Raw genomic sequence first — 19325 nt, 5'->3', positions numbered from 1 at the left:
AATGAAAAAAGGGGGGGCGGGAAACATGGCAGAAAAAAAGCAAAAATACAATTTGGTCAACAAGCAGCATTATTTAAAATAGTAGACATGGGTTGACATTTTGGGGTGAGGTAGGTTACAGGGAGTTAATTAGGTAGTACATAGTTTTTATCTTAAACTGGTTGGGAGAGGTACAGTCTTTAACATAATTGGGGAGGTCATTCCACGTTCTAGGTCCCTTGATTTGTAGAGCATTTCTAGTTTGATTAAGTCGTACTCTTGGAATATCAAATAGGTATTTGTTTCTGGTGTGGTGCTCATGGGATCTGTTACAACCTTCTAGGAAGCTTTTAAGGTCAGGATTGACATTACAGTTCAGCGTTTTATGTATATAAAATACACATGAGAGGATGTGCAGTGACTTAATATCTAACATATTCAGAGATTTGAGTAATGGTATCGAGTGATGTCTGGGGCCAGAGTTGGATATTGTTCTAATAGCAGCTTTGTGTTGAGGAATTAGAGGATGTAAATGACTTTGGGTAGTAGAACCCCAAGCACAAATACCATAGTTGAGATAAGGATAGATGAGAGAGTAACAGAGCGTCACCAGGGTAGGGCGAGGTACATAATATCTGATCTTAGAAAGAATGCCAACAGTTTTTGAAACTTTTTTGATATATTTAGAATGTGTCCCTGGAAATTCAGCTTGCGGTCAATGAGACCGCCAAGGAATTTGCCATCTACTTTGTTACAAATGTGGGTATTGTTTATCATAAGATTTATTTGATTTGAGTATTTATTGCCAAACAAAATATAGAAAGTTTTGTCAATATTGAGGGTAAGTTTGTTGACAGTTAGCCAGTGATGGACTTTATTTAGTTCAGTATTCACTGTGACATTTAGAGCAAGGGGGTCAGGACAGGAGTAAATGAAGGTCGTGTCGTCAGCAAATAGAATTGGTTTGAGATGTTGGGAGGCATTTGGAAGGTCATTAATGTAGATGAGAAAGAGGAGAGGGCCAAGTATGCTGCCCTGGGGAACACTAATGTTGATGGGTAGGGTTGGAGAAATTGAATTATTCACAGAAACATACTGGAGTCTGTCAGTAGGGTAAGACTTAAGGTATTGCAGGGAGTGACCTCTGACTCCATATTGTTGTAATTTAAGAAGAAGGTTTTGGTGGTTCACAGTGTCAAAAGCCTTAATAACCCAACAGGAAACTAATTTTTATCAAGAGCTGCATGTATCAAGTTAATCATACTAATATGTGCATCGTTACTGCTTTTTTGGGGTCTGAAGCCATATTGACAAGAGCTAAGTATATTGAGTTTGGCTAGATAAGAGTAAAGCTGCTTGTAGATTAGTTTTTCAAATGTTTTTGACAAGTTTGGCAGAATTGATGTAGGTCTGAATTTGTTGACATCAGTGGGATCACCACATTTATGGACTGGGGTTACTCTTGCTTTTTTTTTTAGAATATCTGGAAAGGTTTGGAGTTCAGGTGACTTGCTGAAGAGCAATGCAATGGTAGGAGCTAAAGATCTGGAGGCTTTATTGTAAATAAGAGTTGATATCTCCTCAAGGGCACTAGATTAGGTTTTAAGGGAAAGGATTATGTCAGTAACATCAGTGGAATTAGTAGGCATTAGGTACAGAGACTGTAGATAGTTACCTGTAAGATTGTCCTGAATATTAGTACTGAAAGATAGAATATAATTTGCAAGGGACGACCCAATGGAAGAGAAGAACCCATTGAACTCAGAAGTAGTATCAGAGGCTGTAAGGTGACCATCGTTATTTGACAGGAGTATTGGTTTGTTATTTAAAATCTTCTTTGATCCCAATATTTGTGAAATTGTGCTCCATGTTCACAATTGTGCTCCATGTTTTCTTAATGTTGCCCTTTGTGTAGGTAAATTTATCTTCGTAGTATTTAATTTTGGCTCTTCTAATTATTTTAGATAGCAATGATGAGTAATTATTTGAAGATTCTTTTTAGACGATTCCTAACCTATACTTCTTCTCAGGGTCATGTTTTTTTATTAAAGGATTTAAGTATCCCCTTTGTAAGCCAAGGATTGTTTAGCCTTTTAGTTGTGACTTGTTTCGTTAGCATAGGACAGTGGGTGTTATAAAGGCGGAGAGATTGTTGAAGAAATGATTGCACTGCTAGGTTGATGTCCCCTATTTTTCCTAATTCGGATTCCCAGTTGATATTCGCAGCAGCAGCTATAAAATTGCCTACAACAGTTTCATTGTGCAGCCTAAAGCTTATCTCCCTTGTCTCTAGAGGTTAGTTAGTTAGTTTAGTTCTTATATTATGCACTCCATACCCATCTTGTGGGCGGTAGTGGAAAGGGTTACAGAGGCATATAATGGGCTCAGAGACTGAACCCCACAATTCATTTAGCTAAGCAAGTTACAATCTTGATGAACAAGTTACAAAATTCAGTATAAGTCGTCACATCATAAATGGGTTCGAGATCGACCACAAGTACAGTTTCTAAATTAAGCAATTGACATATGTGGCGAGCTAGTGTCACAATTGATATGTTTGTCCTACACACCGCCCCCCATCCAATGGGCAGCGGTGGATAGGTTACAATCATTCTTAGTTACTACCTGCAGTTAGCAAACTGGGGATATTTGGCTAAAACTTCTGGTAGCAGATCATTTTGAATGAAATATTGACACATCTTTGGTACATTAGTTATAGAATTGTCTCTGAATTCACGTATCTTTTCGCACTCCATCACATAATGATGGAGGGTGGCCGAATAATTTTGTTGACACAGTTTACATTTGGTCAGATCTACATCAGCAGATAATGAGAATTCCCAGAGATACTTGTAACAGAGTCTAAGCCGAGCAGTAGTAACATCTAGAAGTCTGCTGATTTTATTGGATGAACCATAGATGTGTGGTTCCTCTTGCATGATAGTATGATGATGGAATTACTGTTGTCAATTTCACTTTGCCTCAGATCTACAAGATCTTGTTGAAGTAGAGGTGGTTTGTTAATGTTGGTTTGGTGAAATGTGGATTAATGGTCTGTTGTGCTATCGATGATAATCCCTGAAGTAAACGGAGAGATTATGTTGGTGTAGATGTGATCAAGAACCGTGACAGTACTGACAGTGATTCTAGCATGTCTAGTGATTAAGGGTATGAAGAAGCAGGAATTCATACAGTTGAGGAAACTAGCAGCAGGAGGGTTATCAGGCTCGCAGACGTCAACGTTAAAGTCCCCTGGAAATAATTAAGTGGTTTTTGTTCTGTCTGTTCTTTAGTATAAGATTTCTAAGGTTAGAGTTAAATTCAGTCACATCAGTGTAGGGAATCCTGTAGACTCAAACCACAACTGCAACAACCAATCACCCGGTGATCGAGCTTCAATATCCAGGCTACGTCGTTCCCAGCGCTTCCCAACGCTTCTGGTACACAGCTGTCCACACCAGGCCACACCTCTCTCCCACTGGGGACCCAGCACACAAGAGACTTCTGTCCAGTCAACCAACTGGTTGGTTGGCTGGATAGCAGTCTCCGTGGTGTAGTGGTAAGAAATTCGCCTGGCGTTCCGCGAGCGCTTTGTCATAGGTTCGTATCCTGGCCGGGGAGGATTTACTAGACGCAAATCCTTAACTGTAGCCTCTGTTTAACGCAACAGTAAAAGTGTACTTGGTTGTAACAACGATTCTTTGCGGCGGGGGATCGTATTCCAGGGACCTGCCCGAAACGCTACGCGTACTAGTGGCTGTACAAGAATGTAACAACTCCTGTATATATTAAAAAAAAAAAAAAAAAAAAAAAAACTCTCCAGTCAACCAATCAGCGTCCTGCATGGCCGCCACCACTCTCATCCCAATTTTGATCAGTGTTGCTGAGAAGATGGCAGAAACATACGTCACCAAATACGTGGGAGTACTGAATATGCTGCTTGCCCAGAACAACCTACCTACGATGTCGGTCTCAGCGGACCTACTTCAACCCCAAAACGCTGCTTCAACTCAAACAGATCAGCTCCCAGCAACACTAGCAACTGGAGCCATGATGTCGCCACTCCCAACCCCGGAGGCGGACCCAACACCAGTCTCCCAGGCATCAACTTCCACCCAGTCCACCGCCAATCCCAGGTCAGGCAGACCAACAGCAAATGGAAACCCTCAACATCCTCCACTGGAACACGAAGGAAATATACAGGTCAATCAGGGAAAAAAGACAGAAAACGGGAAAACAGAAAACGGACACTGCTCAGACTGTTACACCAGTAACTACAATAGAACCAGTCAACATCAGTGAATTGGAAATAACATTCATTCAACCATTAGACGACCTTGAGGAAGGTCTACCCTGCCATAGCCTCTCCATCCTACCTTCGGCCAGCCACTTTCATGGCAACCCCACCACAAGAAAATTTCTGGCTCTAGAGTGCAACAGGATCTTCGCCGAGCTGAGCCGCAGCAAGTTTCCCGGCTGCAGAATTATGCATGCTAACACAATTCAAATTCAAATGTTTATTCAGGTAAAGTACATACATACAAGGTGTGATACAAACATTGATGGATTTATAGATAGAGCTATAGCTCTATCTATATTAGCTCTATAGCTCTATAGCTATAGCTCTATAGTGCATACAATGCCTAAAGCCACTATTACGTACAGCGTTTCGGGCAGAGCTAGAAAACTATGCTTTGAAAAGTATGCTTAGAAAACTATGAAAACACGCTAGAAAACTGTGTGGACATCACCCACCTGAAGGAGAAGCGCTTCGACCCAATATAAATAAACAAATTAACTTCTCTGAATACGAAGAAAACCCCGGAAGGAACTCCGATACCTAAGTTGGAGTTAGGATTATTCATAAGAAAGTTCACCACGCCAAACCCCTCCCTCCGGGCACCAAACAACCCCTAGAACACCCCAGTTAACCATCACCATAGAAAAAACGTCTCCTCCAAGCCATGTAACACGGGTAAGGTTCTCCTCTCACTACTTCTCTTTCCTTCTCTCTACCCGTATTCTTACTTTTTATTCTCTACCAAGGGACTCCAAAACTTTTACCAAAGCCACCTCCACGCCACGTGGTCCTAAGACGATTGACCGACTTAGGATTCTACACCCAGTATGACGTGACCTAGGCTCTGAACAAAACTCTAGAGTCGCCTCTACGCTGCCACCACCAGACCAGTAACACAAGAGCAATGATCGAGGTCTGGATCGATCACGCTAATTAATCAACCTAGGGGCTTGATCCCCACTATATACGATGACCTTGAGTGTGGAATAAATTACACGGTAATGATAATTCCGATTCGATGTTAGAATCGGCGCCCAATCCAACTTTACCTCGTGTGGACCACGTGACCAGGACAAGTTTACACATAAAACACATGGAAATAATGAAATGCAAAATATTAACAAATTTAATTTATTAAAAGAAAACTAAAACAAAATCTAAATATGTTCACTCCCTGTCACTTTAACACTCCCTACTTGACCTGAGTGGCAAATGAGACTATTTCTATACATAACCATAGCAACTATACCTCTATGTTTTCCAGCTAAGATGTTTGGCTGGTCTCGGGGAGAGGTAAGATGTTTGACCTCTCCCAGCTGCTTCCGTGACCACACTGATCTGTCCTCGTCTGATCTCGCCCAGACTAGAACATTGTATTGTTCCGCATCGCTTACCCAGTTACTTTAGCAAGGTTAAGTTATAACAATTATCCTCTGTTTATACTGAATTGATCCAGACTGGTTGAATTATTTTACTTTAATTAGATTACACAAACATCTAACGGCAAAGCTGTTCCCGATCACAAAAATGGTTATTAAAACTTTGAGAAATATTAGACATGTCAACCCTGCTGACCTATGACCGCCGGTCACTCCGCCTTAAAAGTTAGATCTGATTCGTGACGTCACTGATGGTGACTTAAACTCAATAATTAGAATACTCTTGATATTGTATCCAGTACTATTATACAATACAATTTTAATGCAAAATGAATAAAGGCTAATTTTCTCTAAATTACTGAATACTATAGGATGATTCATTATACGCAGCTATGAACAAAGCGTCGGTTATTTCCACCGCGAATCCCCCTGGGGGTCAGGTCACCATGCGGCTCAGCTTCCCATTCTCTTTTGTCGATAAACCACTCTGGATAATTCTTACAACAGCCTAGTCTGTTACAACCCCCCCGCACAAGCACTTAGTAAACCTTGTTAATTTGTTAAAATTCACGAGGTTTAGTATCCAAACCCACAATTCAACTCATGCCACAAACAAAAGCTAACCTAACTAATAAAATTTGACAAATAATAGTCCATCATAATAAACATGTTCAAATTTTTCTCAGCTGTCAACTGACAGCAATCCTCCAATATCAGGAAACATACATCCTATCCTTACTGACATAGCTAAATAACAAGTCCCTACTCTATCATCAACGACTAGCTATTAAACTCTCTTGGCTCTTCACTAGCCAAGTCCATGTGTCCTCTAGAGCCGGCCACACCGTGCTCAAACAAACATTAAAGTTATATCATCAGACTGAACTTTCAGTCATCCGGGAGCGTACTACGGAACTATCAGGTACACATCCGTGTACTAACCACTCCCCATCAATGTCAACCTTGACATGTTAAGGAACACACCTAATGTTTATTACATGTATCTAAAAATATAAAAAAATTCCTATACTATATCACAGGTTTCAGCCGACTGTACAGCCAAGTGTTCTCACTCACTAGAAGTGTCAATGTTTATATTGGTCCGCCTCTCCTGTGTTCAAACATTCTGAAAAAAATAGCACAACATAATTTTCCATAACCGTTTGTTCTGGGCTGAGACAATTACACAGGGGCTTCGATTTTGATTACTGACCAATTTATAGAGTAAAATTCATATATTATACCAGAATTATTTTAAATCTGTTTTTCAACATTTAAAAAGTATTGATTCTAAATCTGTTTTTCAACATTTAAACAAAAGTGTCCAGATGTTCTTTACACAGATGTTCAGAGCCACTTTGTTGTTTGTATCAATTGTTCATATTGAGTAATAGAAAAAAAAAATCGATGCTGCTGGATGCTGAATGTAGTCGCTGACGATGACGGTGTCGATCTTGCTTCTTCTCATGTGTAGACATCAATACCTGGTCCTCTTGTACTCCCATCCGGTACTCCTGAATGACGACAGAGTGTAGTAGAGCTGAGTGCCAAGTGACAGCTGTAGAATACTGTTACTTCGGCCATTAATCTTGCTCTCGACAGTCCACACGCCTTCATATCAATCACAGTTCACACGGCAGTCTTGATGTTAAACTTGACGTCGCAGATGACCACAGCAGAGCAGGACTGGATGTACCAACGGTGTCTCTTAGCAGGAGTGGTGTCAGAAGGTCGTAGAGGCGGGTTGCTTGTTTGCAGAACAGGTGAATCTCGTCTTCCATCATTGCTCACGTCATCTCAGGCGTTTCTTAATGTCACCAGGTTACTAGGCCGTAAACACCAACTGTGTATACCCTCGTACCGCCGACTTTAGGCCAAAGGAGACAATTTTGCGACCTTCTATTGGCGAGTCCCGGTACTCTGTAGGGAAACCGTGCCTTCCACCTGTGACCGCCTTACTTCTGCTTTCTTGTTACTTCAGATGACGTAATCATTAATCTTCCGGCGAAATTCTTGAGTACTGCTACGTGCTTCCATTTCTTGACCTCTCCTCCAACACTGCTGGAATGGCTGCAGTCTTGATGACGCAGCAGGTGGGTAGTGGTGATCTCGAGACAGCTACCCCGGCGTTGTATGGCACCTCCGGTGACTGCTCTAATGTGGACAGCTCGCTGGCCCTGACAACCTCGTTAGTGACGTGAGGCGTCGGCCGGGTGACTCTTGGACAGTCACTCATCCCCAAAGTAACTGATGTATGGGTTACTGGGTCTGGTGGGGGGAGGGCTTTGTGTAACGTGCCTCCCCCCTCGGTCTTTACAGACAAGGGTTCACGTGTGGCTGGAACAACTGGGTCGGTGTACCAATCAGACCTGGGAACAGACAGACACAACACAGCGGAAGCATAGATATACTCTGGGTTTGGTGGAGGTGGAACCCCAGAGCACGGTAAAAGTTACTACCTGAGTCAAGTATAGACATAGCACATCTCATTGCCTTTACAGGAAAATCTAATGAATACTAAATTAAACTAACCAAGGAAGTTACTTTACTGTATAGCGCGAGATCTCGTCACCATAGGGTGGCGAGACTGCACCTGACTACTGATGAGCGATGACAGAGGGTCATCCTCATCTTCTGACTCGTCGGTGAAGCCATGAGTCAGCACTGCTGAGTCAGGAACTAGACCCGCTGAAGGCAGTTCTAATTCCTCTCTAGCATGATAATGTTTCAATTTATTCACGTGAATTGTCCTTTCCACCTGGTCCTCGAACACTCCTTTTATAACAAGATTAACCGGCCCCGCCCTTTTAATTACTCTATATGGTCCTCGCCACCTCGGAGCTAGTTTCCTGCTCTGATTGGCGGGCGCAGCCTCATTCACTCTCAATACGAGGCTTCCTTCCTTCAACTCAAGAGGGCGCACTTTCTTGTCATAAAAATGAGCATACCGAGTCCGTGCCTTCTTGGACGCTTCAGCTGCAATATTCCATGCATTTCTCATTTTTCCAAGGACCTCTGAAGGATAGTCCTCCCCGTATGCAACATTATGTCTGTTAAGCAGACCTGAGGGGAAATTGCATGAATTACCAGTAAACAAATGAAGTGGTTGGGTGTTAATTGATTGGTGGATGGCAGTATTCAAGGCGAACTGAACATAGGGTAGGTGTTCATCCCAGGTGTTTGCATCATGTTCAGCAAGGATGGCAAGCATATCCTTGACTGAACGATTAGTCCGTTCCGTCATTCCGTTTGCTTGTGGGTGGTAGGCTGTTGTAAAAGCCGAAGTTGTCTCTAAAATCTTACAAACTTCTCTAAATATATTCCCATTGAATTCTTGACCCCGGTCAGAGACTAAAACTTTAGGAGGTCCGAATACAGTAACGAACCTACGCAAGAACGCATCTGCAACCGTACGAGAATCCTTCTGAGGTAATGCAACTAGTGTAGTGTATCTAGACAGATGGTCAACTAGCACCAACACGTATCTGTTACCCGCATGACTGTGGTGTAAATCAATCAGATCGGCCCCCACACGATCTAACGGTTCACGAATTTCAGGAAATTCCTGAAGTGGGGCTTGTACCTTAAGGGTACCTTTCCTCCTCTGGCAACGAGGGCACGACTTCACGAAATTGATTACCTCAGAAAGTAATCCTGGAAAATATAATAGAGACTTTGCTTTTAAGTGCGTTTTAAAGATCCCCGGATGCCCTGCAAGTTTTGAAGCATGCGCAAGCTTTAACGCTGATGACCGCAACGCGTCCGGAATAACGAGTTGAAATACTGCCCTATCATTCTGGCTATTAACATAATACAGGACGCCCTGTTTCATCTCAAAATCATGTATAGGTAAGTTCTTTTTCTTTTTCGGGTATTTTCCTCCCTCTAAATACTCAATAATTTCTTTCCATCTAGGCTCGCTCATCTGGTATTCTCTCATTTTATCTGATGGAATGGTTTCAATGTTTTCATTAATTTGAACTGCCGCTATATTTCTATTTAGCGTATCTGGCACAACATGTGCTGGACCAGGCTTGTACAAGATCTGGAATGAGTGGGCCGAAAGTTCGTGAGACCAGCGTGACATTCGTGGGCATTTCGTTCGCTTTTTAAATATGTGTGTTAATGCTCGATGGTCTGTGTAGATTACAAAATGCCGCTGAAATAGGTAAGGCTCGAAATACCTAACTGATTCTACTACTGCCAGTGCCTCCCGATCCGTAGCTGAATAACGAACTTCAGGTCCTTTGACCTTCCTACTGAAATAGGCTACTGGATGGGGTAAATTATCTGCGTCTCGCTGAATTAAGCACCCGCCAATAGCAATACCGCTGGCGTCGGTGTGCACTTCCCACTCTTTCTCAAAATCAGGAATAGCCAATACCGGTGTCGTGATTAGTTGGTCTTTCAGTTTGCGATAGGCCTCGTCATGTTCAGATTTCCACACAAACTTCGCATTTTTCTTTGTCAGATCAGTCAGGGGTGCTGAAATGCCCGCGAAACCTTCAATATGACGACGAAAATATCCGGCCGCCCCCAAAAACCTACGCACGTCCTTTGCTGTCCTTGGAGTAGGCATGTCAGCAATGGCGCGGCAAGAATCTGGGTCAGGTCGGATACCGTCCGGGCACACCTGGAACCCCAGAAATTTGAATTTCTGAGCCGCCAGGGTGCACTTCTGAACATTCAGCCTGAAACCTGCCTGATCTAACAACTTCAAAGTCTCAGTCAAGTCCTGTAGGTGTTCCTCAAACGTCCTGGAATATATCACAACATCATCCAGGTACGCTAAAGAATGCCTACCCAGTACCGGACTAAGGATAAAGTTGATGGCCCTCTGAAACGACGAAGGCGCTGTCTTCAAACCAAACGGCATCCTACGGAATTGATAAGTGTGCCTACCATCCGAGAATGCTGTTTTTTCCCTATCTTGTTCTGCCACCGGAATCGCCCAATACGCCGATTTTGCGTCAAGAGTTGAGAAATACTTAGCAGCACCAAATTGATCTATTATCTCCTGTATTCGGGGCAACGGATACACATCACCCTTAGTTAATTCGTTCACCTTCCGGTAGTCAACACAGAAACGATAACTACCGTCCGGTTTCCGAACTAGCACAACAGGAGAGAGCCACGGTGACGTACTAGGCTCTATCACTCCCTGTCTCAACATTTTCTGGCACTCCTCCCTGATAATGTTCTTTGCCTGTTCCGGCAACCTCCACTGTCTTGTGTACACAGGCAAATGCTCACCAGTTGGAATGGTGTGCTCGATCTTATCAAGGAGACCAATCTGCTCATCCTCTGTCGCAAACAATTTCGGGAATTTTCGTAAAACTCCTCTCAGTGCCTTCCTATCTGCCTGTGCAACATGTTGCAAATCAAGTGCTGAAATTAATTTTTCCACTTCCTCTACATTCTGTGCAACATTTCTCGTTTCGTATTGTACTTTGGATGGAGTTTTAGTGTTCAACATATTCAGTGCACTACATTGTGCAGTGACGGCTGGCGTCTCAGCTGACTCATGGTGAAAGATTTCTGTGTCCTCCACCATGGTTCCCTGAGATACCCGATCACCTGCCCTGAAGCGAAAAGTCTTATGTGAAAGATTGACAACTGGAATGAGTGCCCCTTTATCGAGCACTACAACTAAGTGATGAGGAATTAATAAACTATCACATCTCCCAGCCACCTGAAGGGTGGTACCTGGTTGTATGTGACGTCCCACGGCTACTTTAATAAATTTAACAGAATGTGGTGGGCAACACTGTTTGGTCAATGCATGCAAGGCGCATGACCTCTTAACTGTGTCTGGAAGAGACTTAAAAATCAATTTTGGAAAGTGCGCATTATATTTCAGCTTCCGTTTAATTGAAGCTACAACTGGGGGATGGTCGATCATCTCCACTGGGTAGGAAGTCTGTCCCAACTGCAACCTGCAGTTCCTAGCCCCTTTTTGAGCAGACAAGGAATAATCAAATCGCGACAGAAAATCAGTTCCCATTAAGATGTGACCAGGAAAATCAAGGTTCTCTACGATCGTACATGTGTGAGGCTGCAATGCCCCATCAATCTCAAAATTAACTGTACCTTGACCTACGATCTCAATCTTTTCCCCATTGACTGCTGTTAATGTCTTTGCGCAACGTTGAAGACGTGCATACTTAAAATTGCTGAAGGCTGACTTTTTAATTACCGTCGCCTGGCTTCCTGTATCAACAAAAGCTGTCAATCTCACACCTTCCACTTTCACCTCAAAAGTAGGCCTGCCATCACTAGGAGCCTGCTTTCATGCTTTCGTAGGAGTGACTTCGCAATCCCTCTGTATATGCCCGCGCTTCCAGCAGGAGTAACACCTCCGCGGATCTCTGTTGTTACCCCGCGCAGGGTGGCTCGAACTTGCAGCTGAGGGCTGCTTTCCGCCTGATGAAACCGCGCCACAGTTCCTCGGCTTGGCTCCCTCGCCTTTACTTAACGCCTCTACGTATGGCGACAACTGAGTGCCCGGCGTCTCCGTGCGCATCTGCCTGTCTAAGGCTGTGGCGGCCTGGGGTTGGGGTTGAGGTATGGTGTGGGTGGCCTCGGGTTGGGGTGTGGATGGAGGTTGGGGTTGAGGTATGGTGTGGGTGGCCTCGGGTTGGGGTGTGGATGGAGGTTGGGGTTGAGGTATGGTGTGGGTGCCCTCAGGCTGGGGTGTGGATTGAGGTTGGGGCGGGTATGGGGTGGCCTGGGGCTGGAATGGGTATGGGTATGGGTATGGGGTGGCCTGGGGTTGGAATGGGTATGGGTATGGGGTGGCCTGGGGTTGGAATGGGTATGGGTATGGGGTGGCCTGGGGTTGGAATGGGTATGGAGTGGCCTGGGGTTGGGGGAAGGGTTGGTATGGGAACTGAGGATGGGGTTGGTATGGGAATTGAGGATGGGGTTGGGGTTGTTGTAGTGACGGGTGAGGTGTACCTAGGTGGTCCCCAGTGGTGTCGGAAGAGGTGCTGTCCTCTACACTTCCACTTCCACTCCCACTGGTCCCCACTGACTGGTTAAACATTTTCTGTGATTCCTGGTGTGCCACGTCTCTTCTAAACTACCCTTTAGTACACCATCGACCCGGACTCACTACAACCGTGATCTTACACAAATAAAAAAAATCACAACTCTATTCTAAGAGAAAACTACTAAATTCCCAAAGTAGGAATTACACCGATTTATCGAGAGAATCGCTGAAGTGAATCCAATGAAGGAGTGTCTGCCCCGCACTCGTGTCTGACCGTGAAATATCCCGCAGTTCTATTGCTGAAACCTAAGTCCTTTACGTTAAAAAAATTAAAGAATCTAATTTATATAAAACAATTTAAATGATAACGCAACTAACGCGCAGCACTCGTGATGGATTAATAAAGAATATTTACTGTACTTGAATACTAAACGCACTTGAAGTGAGCAGCGTGGCCACTGATGACTGATGGAGCGGGACCAGCCGCGCTGAAAAAAACTAAGTCCCGCGCTTTTTTGCTTAAGCGCTGAAAAATCAAAATTTTTGTTCTGAAGGAAAATAACTAGTTTTACGTTAATAAACCGCTCTAGCGATTAATATAGACACCCAGGACCTATAAATGCTTACTAAAAATTGAATTTTTATCAAAAAACTGCGCTTTTACTCAATTGCTGGACTCCGAGGGAAAAAATTTTTCAATTTTCTGACTCCGAGGGAAAAATATTCTATCACCCCAAATATCACAAAACTCCTTTAATTCACAAAAATTTGGGTTTCTCGTTCCCAGATATAAATACGTTATTATTTACTGCTGACGTTGTATGCAGAACAATACTGACACATCGGGCGGTTTCAACACTCACTAATTCGAATTTTCGTCAAAATCCGAGATTTTCACCTCAAATGGACTCTGACAAAATTACGACACGATTTTCTCGAAAAATAACTAAATTCGGCAAAAATGTAATTATCACTGTTTAATGCTTACGGACAGAATTACGTCCCTTGCGCGCACTAGAGAGTAATACTGGCCCCAGAATATACACAAAACATGAAAATTCGAATTTTCGCCAAAAAGTCAGATTCTAGCCCAAGCTGTTATTAATTAAATGGTTATGGTTATGGTTATTAAAACTTTGAGAAATATTAGACATGTCAACCCTGCTGACCTATGACCGCCGGTCACTCCGCCTTAAAAGTTAGATCTGATTCGTGACGTCACTGATGGTGACTTAAACTCAATAATTAGAATACTCTTGATATTGTATCCAGTACTATTATACAATACAATTTTAATGCAAAATGAATAAAGGCTAATTTTCTCTAAATTACTGAATACTATAGGATGATTCATTATACGCAGCTATGAACAAAGCGTCGGTTATTTCCACCGCGAATCCCCCTGGGGGTCAGGTCACCATGCGGCTCAGCTTCCCATTCTCTTTTGTCGATAAACCACTCTGGATAATTCTTACAACAGCCTAGTCTGTTACAGCCAGACAGAAGACCTCATCTGAAGCAGGACAACACCTCACCATTAGCCTATAGCTCCTGCCTCTTAAGAAGATCTTAAGCCCCAAGCCTCAAAAACAGATACAGACCCGCTCCTGTGCCAGGTAAGTCCACTACGGGCTCACCATACCCCGTGCTACTTGGAATTTTTTGTTCCCAGTAGCTGAATCTTAAACAGCAACAACAACAATCCCAAGCAATGACCAAAAACATATGCCAACCCACGGTGGACAGGCCACCGAACTTTCCAGCCTCCTCTCTCCACTTCCAAGAATTTCACCGCCCCATCCATCTTCCTCCCACAACCTTTCCAACCTCTTTGGACATCAAATCTAAAGTATCAAAGTACAAATGGGGTGGGTGGGCCGCCACTCTCTACCTGCCCTCTCCGCCTCCTCTCCAGTTACCTGCTCCAGTTCTCTCCATCTTCGCCCCGTCCTTCCATCCCCTCATTACCACCTCTATGCTCTTTCACACTTGAAAGTTATTATAGTATATGCTTTATCTTATGGCATTTATATTGATTTTTGAGGCAGTTGAGCGATAAACCCAGCATAATAGTCATGGAGAGTTAAACAGATGTGAACAAGACTGGCGGCTGGACAACAGTACACCATGGCGTCAGTCAGTAAGTGGAGATCACTTAAAGTGTAGCTAAGTTACCATCCACTTACTGACGACTGTGACAGTGACCTCAGAACGTGGTACACAGTAGCTAAGTGATCCCCACTTACTGACGACCGTAACAGTGGCCTCAGAACGTGGTACACAGTACTAAGTGATCCCCACTTATTGACGACTGTAACAGTGGCCTCAGAACGTGGTACACAGTACTAAGTGATCCCCACTTACTGACGACTGTAACAGTGGCCTCAGAACGTGGTACACAGTACTAAGTGATCCCCACTTATTGACGACTGTAACAGTGGCCTCAGAACGTGGTACACAGTACTAAGTGATCCCCACTTATTGACGACTGTAACAGTGGCCTCAGAACGTGGTACACAGTAGCTAAGTGATCCCCACTAATATACGGCTGTAACAGTGGCCTCAGAACTTGGTACACAGTTGCTAATTAAGTGACCCTCACTTACCTAGTGCTGGATACTATTCAGCCGCCAGTCTTGCACACCCAAGTTTAACTAAATATGTTGTAATGAATATTGCACACAATGGCATAAAAAATGTAATAATATTACTAAACAAAATATATTAACTCTTAGGCAAAATTGGTTTCACTTATTTTTAATTATTATTTATTAAAATATTAATTTTTTTATATTAGAAACGAAAACAACTTAAATTTATTTTTAATTGTTGATTAAAAATAGTTTTTTTTTATATATAATAAAATATGTTATAAACAAAACGCATCTTAAACTATTGTTTACATTTTAAATTTATATATGTTATTAGTAAGATCTCTGCCGCTCTCCTCTCACCACTGGGATCTTGTGAAACCTTGATTTTCTATGCTGCTTTAATGGGGTAGCTTAGATGTTTGCATTCTTTTTGTATTTTATATTACTGAATGGGTTACCCGGCACAGCCCAGGTCTTCCACACATGACCTTTCCCACCCCATAATCTCCCTTACTCCCTGTAGCACATCCTCCCTATCTCACACACTTACCATATCCCCAACTAGACAATGGGTTGGGGCGGGGGTTGATAGATTTTATAGAACAATATTAGGAACTGAGAACATACTGGGAACATTAGTGAAATACCATCCATGGTATACAAGAGGGCCTCTGTTACGACCCTGGGTTCTCCAGTGGAAACCAGAGGTCAAAATTGAGCTATTAAACTCTCTGGTAGTACAGTTGAGTGCATCACGAGCGACAATTGTTTGTATCTTCCCTGCCAGACGTAAGACTATTCTTGTTTCTCAAAGAGCATTTAAAGACTGAGCTTGGGGTTGATTATTAAATAATAACATAGGCACCAACTATGTTGACTAATACTTTCTAATCATTTGTAAAGTAACAATACGTTGCATAGGGGAAGATCTTTAATGTGCTTAGCTGCACGATCAATTAGGCTCCTTCCTGCACCACGACATGCGGGAGGCCTAGCTGGCCGCTAGGAGCGTTCTTCTCTGTTAGGCTCCTTCCGGCACCACGACATGCGGGAGGCCTAGCTGGCCGCTAGGAGCGTTCTTCTCTGGCTGGCGTTCGTGGGGACGAGACCTACTCTGTGGCTGCACCCCTACTCTCCTCCCTTCTCCTCTTACTTATTTCCCTTACCTTAAGTTCCTGTACCATTAAGTTAAGCACTGTATGGTTTTTTAAGTGTGCCTACTCTGGTAGTAACGATTGGTGAGACCTGGGGGCAGTATTTGCCAGTGTTTTGGGTACCCCTAAGTGTTGTGTTTTGTATTAGGGTACCACGTGGTCTCACTACTCTAAGCTGCATCCAGCTTCAGTGCTTATCCAGTAGTACTTTACCCTAGCTTGTCCTCAGTGTAAACCTTGTATCCTGTCTATGTGGACCAAGGCTTTTAACATAAGATAGGGTGGTAAAGTTATTATTATTATTGTTATTGGTGTGAGTGTATATGGGGGGTTGTTAAGGGGTTAATAAATAAGTACATGAATTATAGAGTATCCCTTCTTCCTGTGTGGGAATGCATTGATCAACCCTTAGACTGACATATATGGTCTAGTAGCAAAGTATTATTACTGTGGATAGTTTATTTTGGGGGCCGGGCCTTTTAGCTCTCCCATATTTGATACTCTGTCTTCTAACTACCCTTACCCCTTAATAGTACCAGTTTCCCCATAGAAGCCCACCACCACAATATATTTTATAACAAGTGGTTGGCCAGTCCGGGAGGAACATTATAAGTGTAAAAAATTAGATTCTTGAGTGCCAAAACTAAAATTTTTGTTTCCGCAGAACGGTTGTGTGCTAGCTTTGGATCCAGCTCTTCTAGCAAAGGACATTCTTGCACTGACTGGACACCCAGCTGGATCTCTTCACGATTAAGGTTAGTGTGGCCTTGTGTTAGGGGCCGTGCAAATTTTTTTTTTTTTTTTTCCAATTTTTATTTTTTAATTTTTTCTTTGGCTGGGAGCTAAAATTATTAGTGATGTCATCTGAAATGCAGAGACTGGCAATGGAGCCTTCAGCAGTAGAGATAAAGAAACTTACCAAGTCTAATTTAGTTTTGTTAGGCAAGGAATTTGGCCTAGAATTAAATGACGCGGATAAAAAGTGGACTTTGGTGAATGAAATATTACAACATTGTATTGATGAAGAACTATTGGCAAGTGATACACCTTTATGCCAGCCTAGCCAAGCAGAAAGTGCAACTCATAGGGATAGAGAATTAGCTCTAGAGTTAGCAAAAATAAAATTAGAGGAGCAAAGACTCAAAACCGAGGAGGCTAGAATTATAGCGAATGCCACTGGACCTCCACCTGCCGGGGATTCAAACCCCAAGCATTATGAGAAAAAGCATAATTTGCCTGAATTTTCCGAGTCGGACCCTGAAAGGTTTTTCAACCATTTTCAGAGATTGGCCATGTCCATGAATTGGCCAAAGGAAGAGTGGGTGAAAATCCTACAGGGAAGACTTAGGGGTAAAGCACAAGATATTTTTATAAACATGCCTGACGACGAGTGTTTTGAATATGATAAAGTCAGGGAATGTATTTTGCGGGCATATGAAATTACTCCTGAAGCTCACCGCCAAGTTTATCGCAACCTTAGGCCTACTCACAACCAACCGTTCACTGAATTTGTTAATGATCAAATTTGATTGTTTGATAGATGGATTCGCTCGGCGAAAGCCGAAACATACGAGGCTCTCAGGAACTTAGTTTTAATGGAGCATTTTATAGATATTATGCCAGAGAATGTTTCACATTACATTAGAGGAAGGGTAGAGGTAAATTCTAAAATAGGGGATTTGGCCAAGTTGGCAGAAAACTACCAATTGACGGGCAAAAGGCCCAATAAAAATAATTGTACCCCACAGAGTAGCAAAACTTATACCCACAGCCAGTCCAGACCAGCTCATTCTAACCTTTTAACTAATGCACCTTCTGTTTCAGACATAACTAACCCTGTTAAAGTGTCTAGCCCCACGGCACCTAAGAGTGAACCGAAGGGTAATTCTGTTAGTAATGTCTCTTCTTCCCGACGTTTTTGTGGTCACTGTAATCGTCCAAACCACACTATTAGCCGTTGTTGGCAACTGTACCCGGAAAAAAGACCCAATGCTCTAGTTGTGACACAGGGCTTGAGGCCTTCGGAAGGGTTAGGGAGTAAGACCTCCAACCCACAGTGGTTGGACTTGCTTACCCCATTCTTATCGAAAGGGAGACTACTTTTGTCTGAGGGATCTTCCTGGAAGGACGTGGTGATCTTCCGAGACACCGGTGCCATCCAGACTTTAATTTTAGAGAGTGCGTTGCAAGGTGCCAACACTCTCGACACTGGAGAGGTGGTACTGGTCGAGGGTGTCACTAGTGATACTCGAGCAGTACCTCTCCATAAGGTTACCCTGGAATCTGATTTCCACAAGGGTGTTTGTACAGTCGGAGTCACTTCATACCTACCTTTCCCTAATGTTGATGTAATAGTTGGTAATGATTTAGCAGGGGATAAGGTAGGGGACTCCAGACTGCCTATTATGTTGCCTACCCCTAAGGTTTGCCTGGATCCACCCGCCGCAGAGGATAATGTTGTGTACCCTGCGTGCGCAGTGACCAGGTCTATGGGACTTAAATGTAAGGGCAGCCCTGTGCTTGCCAAGGTGGTAAATCCCGAGGACACAAGGAACTTTCCGAGTGGTGAAAACCAAGTGGACCTCGCGGACACATTCATGGCCCGACTCGATGACGTGGCCAAGGACATTGTGGAGAGCCTGCCACCGCCATCTACCGAGAGTAGTCTGGAGGTGGAGGAGAACACTGTTGAGCCTCGGCCAATAGCATCTGACCAAGGCCTAGATGCCTCCTTGAGTGAGTTACAGAAAGCTGACCCCACTCTTGCAGATTGTCATGAGACAGCTGTCTCTATGGAGGAAATTGTAGACACAGCAACTGGGTACTACTACAATGATCGGATTTTGATGAGAAAATGGAGACCACAGAGTGCTCCCTTGTCAAATGAGTGGGAGGTAGTCCACCAGGTTATGTTGCCGACCTGCTATA

This window comes from Procambarus clarkii, chromosome 8, assembly GCF_040958095.1.
Source record: "Procambarus clarkii isolate CNS0578487 chromosome 8, FALCON_Pclarkii_2.0, whole genome shotgun sequence".
NCBI classification, from domain to species: domain Eukaryota; kingdom Metazoa; phylum Arthropoda; class Malacostraca; order Decapoda; family Cambaridae; genus Procambarus; species Procambarus clarkii.
The sequence above is the reverse complement of the archived record's forward strand: the minus strand, read 5'-3'. Positions refer to the sequence as shown.